The sequence below is a fragment of the Solanum verrucosum genome, unplaced genomic scaffold (genome assembly GCF_900185275.1).
Source record: "Solanum verrucosum unplaced genomic scaffold, falcon-dt-bn FXZP01000124.1, whole genome shotgun sequence".
Classification (NCBI taxonomy): domain Eukaryota; kingdom Viridiplantae; phylum Streptophyta; class Magnoliopsida; order Solanales; family Solanaceae; genus Solanum; species Solanum verrucosum.
The window spans coordinates 138,395-148,654 of record NW_026020142.1 but is presented as its reverse complement, the minus strand read 5'-3'; the positions used below and the strand labels follow the sequence as shown (position 1 = coordinate 148,654).

The window sequence follows — 10,260 nt, the reverse complement described above, 5'->3', positions numbered from 1 at the left end:
TTAGGACATTGAATGTATGAGTATGCGAGGGGAATTCTAAAACAAGACATAAGCTTGTAAAGAACTGAAGAACTTACCTAGCTCAACTCAACCCAACATAACTCAACTCATTTCAATATAAAGCAGTTTAAGACAAATGCAATATAAAGAAAATTTGTTTAAAACATGATGTCAACTATGTGTGTATTTAGAGATACACTATAACTCTGAAATGTATGTAAAGATAAAATAAACTATGTATATAAGAATACAATTACTTCTGTGGGAGTTTCTCTAATCGACAACCATCACGTAAGAGCTATTGTGACGATACAACATTTTGCCTCACACTGCCAGGGCCCTTTTGTACCTTGTCGAGGGTATAAAACCTGAACTACTAAGTGGATCCACTAATCTATGCTAAAAATCACTAAAGGAATCATCTAAAAAGTATGACCCTTTTCTACCCATGGTGACTACATGGTTTGTGGGGACTGTGAGTTGTCTGAACTCATCCCCATATTAGTGCTCAATACTACTACCAAAATATGATAATAGCTCTTATGTTTAAAAACATGCTTCTTTCTATGATTTGAGAATTGTGTGCTAAAAAACATAGCTCACAAGCTATCTTGGAAATAAAAGTTTTCTCTCTTGCTTCATTTAGAAAGTGATTACTCTTTTCTGAAAATTAACTCAAAGACTCTTTGGAAATCAAGGTTTCCTTTCTTGTTCAAATGTGAAAACATTTTACTCTTTGGGAATACATAGTCCCGATATACTCTTTTGAAGAAATGAACTTCAAACTTTACTCTTTACTCAACTCTAAACTCAAGTCTTAAAACAAAGTTAAAACATTTGTAAAAGACTTTTGAAAGACTCTATGAACTTCTCTTGACTTGTCTCTTAACTTCTCTTCACTTTACTCTTAACTTCTCTTCACTTTACTCTTAACTCCTCTTCACTTTACTCTTAACTTATCCTTGAGTTTGATTATGGATTCAAAGATTGTGATTTTTGATAGGAAAGATCTCATGATGTTTAGGAGTGTTTAAAGACAGCTAAACATGAGAAAAGTTCAAGAAATCACTGCCTGAAAGCTGGTCCGCGACGTGGAGATGTTATTAAATTTTTAGTCGTGAAATCTATTTTGAGGTAGAATGGTCCGTGACCACGACGCGACGCGAGAAGAAATTTTCAATTATGCGGAACAAGTTGCGGACCTGATACCCAGATTCTGCCAACTTGTTCCTTCTTCGTTTCCTAATCCAATTCGCCAAAATTTGATTCTTCTTCCTAAATCCTCTTTAGATTCAGATACCCAACAAATGTACCCAAGAAGCTAACTCAAAACAACTCTAAAATCGACCTTAAGCCCTCAAGAATTCCTCAAAATCATCCCAAATTCTAGAACGAAAGTAAATTAAAGAACACACATCAAGAACATTCAAACTTTCAATTTTTAGGATGAATTCACGCTGAATTAAACATGTTTGGCGTGTGGGTGAACGAAACCAACGTTGTGTGAACTCACATACCTCTTAGGGATCACCCCTTGACGAAATCCACAAGCGATTAGTGAAGATCTTGACGATTCTTGCTTCTTTTCCTCCTTTCTTCTGACTAAGATCAGTCTAGATCCCAATTAATTACCCTAAAATGAAATAAAATAATTGGGTAAGGAAAAGACCAAAACACTCTTCAAAAATCCAGATTGGACATTTCCTTTTCCGAACAACCCAACTTCCAATGGGTATATCTCACTCATACGAACTTGGAATTGTTCATACTTGGCGGCGTTGGAAAGATTATTGCAAGTTCTTTCCTATGATATCTGGAATTACACCTAACTGATCCTGAGCTAGAAGTTATGGTCATTTAAAGTTGACTAAAAACGCAACTTTAATACACTTAACAAATTTCCAGATTCTTATATTCTTTCCAAAAATGACTATTTCCAATTTTAAACTTCTTTCTAGTTCTTTCTAGTTATGGGGTGTTACAAGATTTTGACGAGACACATTATTTATTGACGAACTCCAATAAGTAGTAAATACATCATATTATAGTTGTGGACTACATAGTTCTCGTGATAAGTTTGAAATCAATAAGACAACTTACAAACAACTCTGCATGCATATAAGTAAATTACAATCCACTCCGCTAGTAGGTTCCTATAATCAACTTGAATCATAATGTTCTTATAAATCTCTTACAAGTGGTTTCTTACAATGATCTTACAAATAGCTTCTTTCAAGCGGTTTTTAATGAGGCAGCAAACAATGCATGTTACTACACTTTTTCTTTCACTATAATTTTTCTTTTACATGGAAATCAAGGGGGAGTGTTGTAAAACATGATATCCACATGTTTTTCCTTTGTGCCCAAAAATATGTTGTATGGGACCTACATATTGTTTGAGCCAGTGTTTTTTTTGCTTATAAATAGCCCTTTAATGTGGTGGAAAAGATGTGAATAAAAGGTGAAATAAAAATATCTCTCCCTCCCCTCTCTTCTTGCGTAGATTATTCTTGAACTATTCAATTATATTTATATCATAGTCTTTATTTTATAACAATTACATATTTATATCAAAGTGCTAAAACTGATGATAACTTGATGTATTCAATAAATAGTTGTTTCAAAGCCTTATGTTGGGTTTTAACAACTAGAGAAAGTAAATTACAAAATTATTTCACGCCATTGCCGTTTGATAAAGTTTCATGACCGCTTGGCCATTTTTTAAAGAAAATTTAAACCTTTTATTGATGTGAGAAAGAGGCTTAAACAAATAAAAAACTCATCTGGGCCTAGTGCCCAAATCTACTTGCAACACAAAAGATATTGGGCCGCCCAAAATGGAAAAACCCCATCTCTATATAAAACAAAAGCAAAAAGCTATCTTCCTTAGACATTTTCCTATGTACTAGGGTTTCCTATTCTCTGTCGCTTTCCTTCATCACTCCAAAACACCTACCACATCTTAAAATGTTTTTCCTTTGGTAGAACAAGACCTTCCATCTTGGTATGATGTGGCTAATCGGTGTTATTAAGCTCTTCCTTGTGCTCATTTGTTTCTCAGCTATGAACAATAAGTATAAATCTTCATTTCTGATTTGCATTTCTCCCTCTTCATTGATTCTAGCCCATGGATGGCCATTTTATTAGTAGCACAAAGGTCTAGATATATCTACATAATGAAAATGTCTTATTTTATAATTTTGTAAGAAAAAACTAAGAAACCCTAATTACAATTTGAGAAAGGAGATTCATTTCTTAAGCTTCAATCATCTCCTCTATAACCTCCATTGTGCAATTATAGATCCAATGTCTATTGTGTAGATCATCGTCTTCCCTTAACTATCTATTTCTCATATGCTTTGGAATTCACCATTTCCACTGTTGAGTGCTATTTTTTCTAGAGAATCAACAATTTTATTATCTTCTCTTAAAATATGATCTCTTAGCATGATACTTTGTATCTTCTTTATATTTCTTAAGATATGTTGTGGTTGTTTTTGAATCCACTGTATCACCCTTTAGATTATTAAGGAGTATGTTGGTAACATAACTTGTGTCTAAATAGTTGTGGTTTCTACTACTATGTTGGTAGTGTTGTGTATATCTTTAGTTTCTACGTACATCAAATCCCCTCTTTCATTTTTTATACAAAAGACTTATGATCTTCTACATGGATTTTCCTTAGATTCTCCATATATATACTATATTTTTAAAAAAATTAGAGAAAATTCCAATAGAACTTTTGTTAATATAATCTTAAGAGTGTAACTCTCTAGATATGTCTAGTGTCCTTATTCTGAGAAACAAATGTATGTTATCTATCACTTTGTATGTGATTCTTTTTAGAGAGAACTAAGATAAAGTCTTTTGGATTCACATTTTTTTTAAAATTTTCATAATATCATACATGGGATAGCTTTGATATATATATTCAGACATAACTACGGCAGTCCACCATATGAGAATCACATCTCTTACATATAGTTCTTTCATCTAATCTCTCGGAGAAAAAGAAGAAGAAGAGAGAACTAGAACCAAGTCTTTTTACTTGAATAAGAGTGTAGGAACATGAATACCATTTTTTCCTATTTAGGTTATGTGCAACACCAACACATAAATTATAAGGCAATACCACTTTCGAACCCTTTTTCTAATTAAAGATATTTTGTGCTCAACCAAATATTTGTTTAAACCTCTTTATCTCTGTCCTGTAGCATCTAAGTTACAATCATTGTATTCTCCTCCTTGTTGTATTTGTGTAATCAGGGGTATCGAAACACGGGAACGGTGAAGTGGTTCAGTGACCAAAAGGGTTTCAGTTTCATTAGTCCTGATGATGATGATTTAGTGACCAAAAGGGTTTCAGTTTCATTACTTATCAGATCTGAAGGTTTTCGTACCTTAGTTGATGATGGAGCTGTTGAATTCGATGTGGAACCAGGGAATGTTGGTTGTACTAAGGTGATCAATGATACCGGCCCAGATGGTGCTCCTATCAAAGGAGGATCCCGTGATGATAGAGGTGGTGGAGGTGATCAATATGGTGGTGGTGGTTGATATAGATGTGGAGGTTGGAGATATGGTGGTGATGAAGGTGGTTACGACAGTGGCAGGCGGTTGGTGGTGATGTTGGATATGGCGGCGGTGGTGGGAAATTTGGTAGAGGTGACGGTGGGTATGGTGGCAGTGGTTGAGGAGGAAGTGGGTGTTACAACTGTGGGGAAGATGGTAGTTTCACAATGGAATATAGCAAAGGTTCGGAAGATGGACATATCTACCACCTTGGCTACATTCCCTTGCAAAATGACCATTTTCCCCACACTTGTAACACCCACTTACTCAACCACCACCACCAACATACCCACCGCCACCTCCAGCATACTTCACACCACCACCGCCATATCCACCATCACCTCCATACCACCTGCTACTACCGTAAATACCTTCTTCACCACCATATCTCCCACCTCCACATCCATATCAGACCCCACCACCATAGTAACCACCTCCACCATCATGGGATCCTCCTTTGATAGGAGAACCATCTGGGTCGGTAACATTGACAGCCTTAGTACGGCTGTAATTCCCATATTCCACATCAAATTCAACAACTAAACCATAAGCTAAAATACGAAAGCCTTCACATCTAATACCAGATTGAAGAATGAAATATTCACTCTATCATCATGAGTAACTAAACCAAAACCCTTTTGGTCATTGAGCCACTACACCGTTTCCTTGTTCCTACTCCCCTGATTATATCAACTTACAGAAGAGTTGATTTTATGTAAATTCACTTTTACTTTAAATAATATAAACCAACATGATCGAAAAGTACGTTTCCAACGACAACAAAGAAGATATCTAACAAATAGATTTCATTTTTATTTTTATTTTGTAGTAGTAAAAGTTAACTATATGATTTAAATGAAAAAAAACTAATAAAACATGTATATAAAATTAATTAAGCAAGATAGTATGAGTAAAAACTAATAAGTTGAAAGGTATAGATTTATACCGCTGCATAGGGGAATATGCGTGCTTTTACTTAATTTATATTAAACGTCATAAATTTTTTCTAATAGAAGTCTCACGGTATGATTAATTTGAATTAAAATCAAATTCATGACTAATAGATCAAAAATTCAATTCAGCAGCAAAATTTATAGTTGGATTCAAAATATTAGGTAAAGCTAAATATAAATTTTTATCCAAAATGTTTTATCTCATTGAACAAATAATTTATCTTTTAAGGGTATAAATGTCAATAAACATTATAAAAGTATTTTTGTCTATAAAAATGTAGCATTTTGAAACTTATGAGTTCATAGAATACTGATTTCTATACACGTACATTGTATAATAATACCATGTGAATTATATTAAATAGTTGCATAAAAAAGGAATTTGTGCGAATGCAATAGATAATGAAAGACATGTGTTTTCAATCAATATATATTTTTAAATCATTAGAAAGGATAATTATGATGTAACCTAAAGAAGATGTGTCTATTAACAAAATATTTAATTATAGAAAGTATTGATATGAAAATCCTTGCCAACTTAGTTTTATAGAAAGTTACCTCAAAACTTTAACATAAAAACCAATTTTTTTTAAATAGTTTATAAGGAGAATCATTTTTACCATTGTGATTTTTAAAGTGTGTTATTCTTAAGGATGAGTTTCCCTATGTCCAGTGGGCTCAAACCACGAGTCAACTATTACTTGTTAGATCAAGAGATGCAAGGCAAACAAAATCGATTTCAGAAATAAAGTGTTTGAACTGCTCAATTTTCTTACTACAAAAAAAAAAAGAACACATAGTTCCATTTATAGCTTACATTTAACTTCTTAAGCAAAAATAAAGCAACTAACTAATAATGGAAAAATATTGGGAAAGTGGTAAACATGACTCACTACAACAAGAAGATAATTCATTGACTAGGTAAAAACTTAAAACAACTAATACTAATAACAACACTCACAAACTGATTGTTTGGAACTTAATTAATTTGATGAATTAGTCAACACAACTCCTTTCTTCAAAATCACAAAATCTCATTTGTTGTCTGAAGAAGTCATGTTTGTGGTGAAGAAGGGATTTTGTAAGAATATCATCAACCTGATCATTTTTATCACAAAATTTCAATGAGATTATTCCACCAAAAACTGGCTCTCGAATGAATTGACAATAAATGTCGATGTGCTTCGTCCTAATGCGAAAAGAAGGATTTTTTGACATAGAAATTGCCACATTGTTGCCACACAATATTTCAGTTGGGCCAATCTGCTCCTGTTGAAGATCCACTAACAATTTCTTTAACTAGATAGCTTGACAACTTGCTAAAGTTGCTGCCATGTTTTCTCCTTCCAGAGATGATAATCCAACTCTATCTTGTTTCTTTCAACTTCATGAGTTTCCTCCAAAAAAGACTAAAAATATTCTAGTTGTTCTCTTGCGATTTTCCACGCTACCTTTCCAATCACTATCAAAAAAACTAAGAAATCAGCAATCTGATACTTTTGATTACCATATGTTAAAAATATCTACCTCTGCAAAGAGCCATATGCATGAGTTTGCTTAATTTATATTAAATATCATAGCATTTTTATAGTAGAAGTCTCACCATATGATCAATTTGAATTAGTATCAAATTCATGTATGATAGATGAAGAATTTAATTCAACATGCAAAAATTTTGTTAGATTCAAATTATTGATTAACTCAATGATCCTATACTAGAATCCAGTTATAAATGCTACAAGGAAATACTTTACGGCACGCCCGAAACATGATATATAGATAAATCGATTCGAAAAATTAAAATTCTTGAATAAGTAGAAGATGTAGAGAAAATTATTACGATGGTCATAATAATGAGACAAGTGCCGTAGAAAGAGCACCATAACATAATACTTCATAAAATCTTGGAAAAGGTTTAGGTACCTGAAAATGATAAAAAAAAAAAGAGAAATTGTGTAACGACCTCGTCCCGTCATTATAGAAATGCCAGCGGGGGGAAATTTGGGGCCGGAAAACTTTTTCGTAGTATTTGGATTTTCTCAACCTAGTCTAGATTTGGACGAAATTGGATTCTTTGAGGTGTAGGGAAATGTGGTAATAATCGGGTGAGTTATTTTTTATTTTGATTACATAAGTAGTTAGATAACTCGTTAACGAACCCGTACGACTTTACAGAATTGAATTCGGGCAAGTAAAACTCCCATAATCGATCTTAGCATAAAAGGTACTTTCTGATCGTCATGGGTTAGAGGTGTGCTGTGAAATGAGATTTTGGAATTCTTTTAAATAGCTCACTAGTTTGGAAATACCACTTTGGCACTGGATTTTATCGCTCTAACAAGGCCGCTATAGCGGGGTGGGTGTCGTTGTGGCGGGGCCGATGCGACTTAAAGTTGTTAATAAACCCTTAAACGACCTTATTTAGCACTTTTCAATTTTTAGAGCTACGGAACGAACCCCAGGCAACTCTTACTCGTTTCGATCTGTAGAACGTAATAGAATGGGTGAATATTGATGGGGGAGGGATTTGTTATAGATTATATGGGATTATATGGTGGAAACAACCCTAATTTGGATAATTGGGGTCATGGGTTTGATCTAGGGTTCATAGAATTGTTATAGTTTTGGGTAATTAGCGATTGTTTATTGATTCTCGTGTTATTATGATTGTTTGTAGACCAAGAACAAGCGGAACAAATTCGGAAAGGGAAGGATCAAGTTTCTTAGAATTTCAAGCTTGTTTCGAGGTAGGTGATGGTTGTGATTCTATGGTTGTCTGATGTATGCTTGTTCTTGATTTATTATGATACCTGTAGGTATATGAATATTGCAATGTTGATTAGACAATATACTTGTGATTGTGATTGTGGTGTGTTGAACGGATCGATTGCGACTTTCCGACATAACGAATTTGGATCGGTTGCCACGTTCCAGCATAATTATGGGGTCGATTACCACGTTTCGGCTTAACTATGGGATCGAGTACCACGTTTCGATATGCTAACTGTTTGGGTTTGGGATCCATAAGAGGACTAATAATGTGATATAAAATGTGAAGTTGTTCATTTTTCATAAATGTTGATGATATTGTATATGTTGATATATATGCATGTGATTATAATTTTATCTTGACTTTCTTATGTTGCACTAGTGGGATAGCCGCGTGATCCTACCAGTACACTGTGGTTGTGTACTGATTCTGCACTTGGTTTGATTTTTGTTCAGTACAGGGCATCTTCAAGCGGCTATTGACAGACCTTGCTTAGAAAAGTTGTGATCGTCGCTTCGAATTCAAGGGTAAGCCAATTTTTCTGGGCTTCCACGAAATTCTCTTTCATCTATGTCTACCATTTTCGGACATAGACATCTGTTTAGTTAGTTCATTAGTTTGGGTTGTATCCCTTCTTGTTTAGACTTGTTGAACTTTAGATGTTTTGGTACATTGACTTTCAAGTTCTAGATTATTCTTCTGCATTATTAGTTTATTTTGTTAGACTTTGTTAGAGTTTATGGCAACACTATGTTCTAGACTTAGTATTTAACTTAAATGCCTTAGTTTATACTGTAGTTGCTTGGTCTGGGTTGTAGTAGTGATTCTCCCACCTGAGGGGTTAGTGTGGGTGTCAATCACGATGGTCTGGGTCGTGACAAAGTTGTCATCAGAGCCTAGGTTCGTTTGTCTCAATGTACCGAAATGAGTCTAATAGAGTCTCACGGAACGGTACGGGGACGCCTTTACTTTTCTTTGAGAGGCTATAGGACTTTAGGAAATCTTTCTATTTTTCTCTTGTCTCATTTCGTGCTATAACTTGATTCAAATTGGTATTTGTCTATTCAAATTGATTTCTAACCTCCTTCACTCTTCTGTCCGTAGATGGTTAATACTAGTTATAACTGTGTTAGGCCCGTAGCTCCCGTCAATGCTTCAGCTGAGGAATCTGCAATGAGAGGTCACGGTCGAGGCAGGGGTAGAGGAAGAGTTAGGGGTAGAGGTCGTGGAAGGGTGGCCCCTGCTGGAGATGAGGTACCAACTAGAATTGCTCCTCAAAATGAGGCCCCTCCCGTTCATCATAAGGAGATATAAGAGGATATTGATGTTGAGGTTGAGAATGTTGAGGAAGTTGGACAATAGGTATTCCTCCCATCGATCTGGTGTTAGCTCAACATATCATGTCATTTTTGAAGGGATTGGATGGTCCTGGAGTGCTTCCATCTATTCAAGCAATTCAAGCTCCCGCTAATCCCCTTATTGCTATCACTACTCCCAAGATGGATGGAAAAGTAGGTACTGATTCTTTCTTCTGTCCTTTGTTGGGTTCTGTGATGACTGGTAATGAACATGATATGTTGACTATGTTTTTGAAACTTAAGCCTCCTGTGTTTCTGGGTTCTGAGACTGAAGATGCTTATGAGTTTATCTTAGACTGTTATGAGAGGCTACATAAATTAGGTATTGTTCATCAGCTTGGGGTTGAGTTCGTGTCTTTCAAACTTCAAGGTGATGCCAAGCAGTGGTGGAGAGCTTAAATGGAATGCAGATCTTCTACTTTACCGCCACTTACTTGGACCCAATTTCATGCTCTATTTCTAGAAAAGTATGTGCCTAGAACTTTGAGGGATCGGAAGAAGGATGAGTTTATGGCTTTAGAGCAAGGTGGTATGTATGTGGCTGCTTATGAGGCTAAGTTCCATGCTTTATCTAGATATACTACACAATTGGTGACTATTGAGGAGG

General features: G+C 34.9%; 2 pseudogenes; one reads left to right on the top strand and one right to left on the bottom strand.

The window, feature by feature from the left end:
• Positions 1–448: 448 nt before the first annotated feature.
• Positions 449–4,694, top strand: LOC125827529 (glycine-rich protein 2-like; annotated as a pseudogene).
• Positions 4,695–4,734: 40 nt separating this feature from the next.
• Positions 4,735–8,863, bottom strand: LOC125827528 (glycine-rich protein 2-like; annotated as a pseudogene).
• Between the last annotated feature and the right edge of the window lie 1,397 nt (positions 8,864–10,260).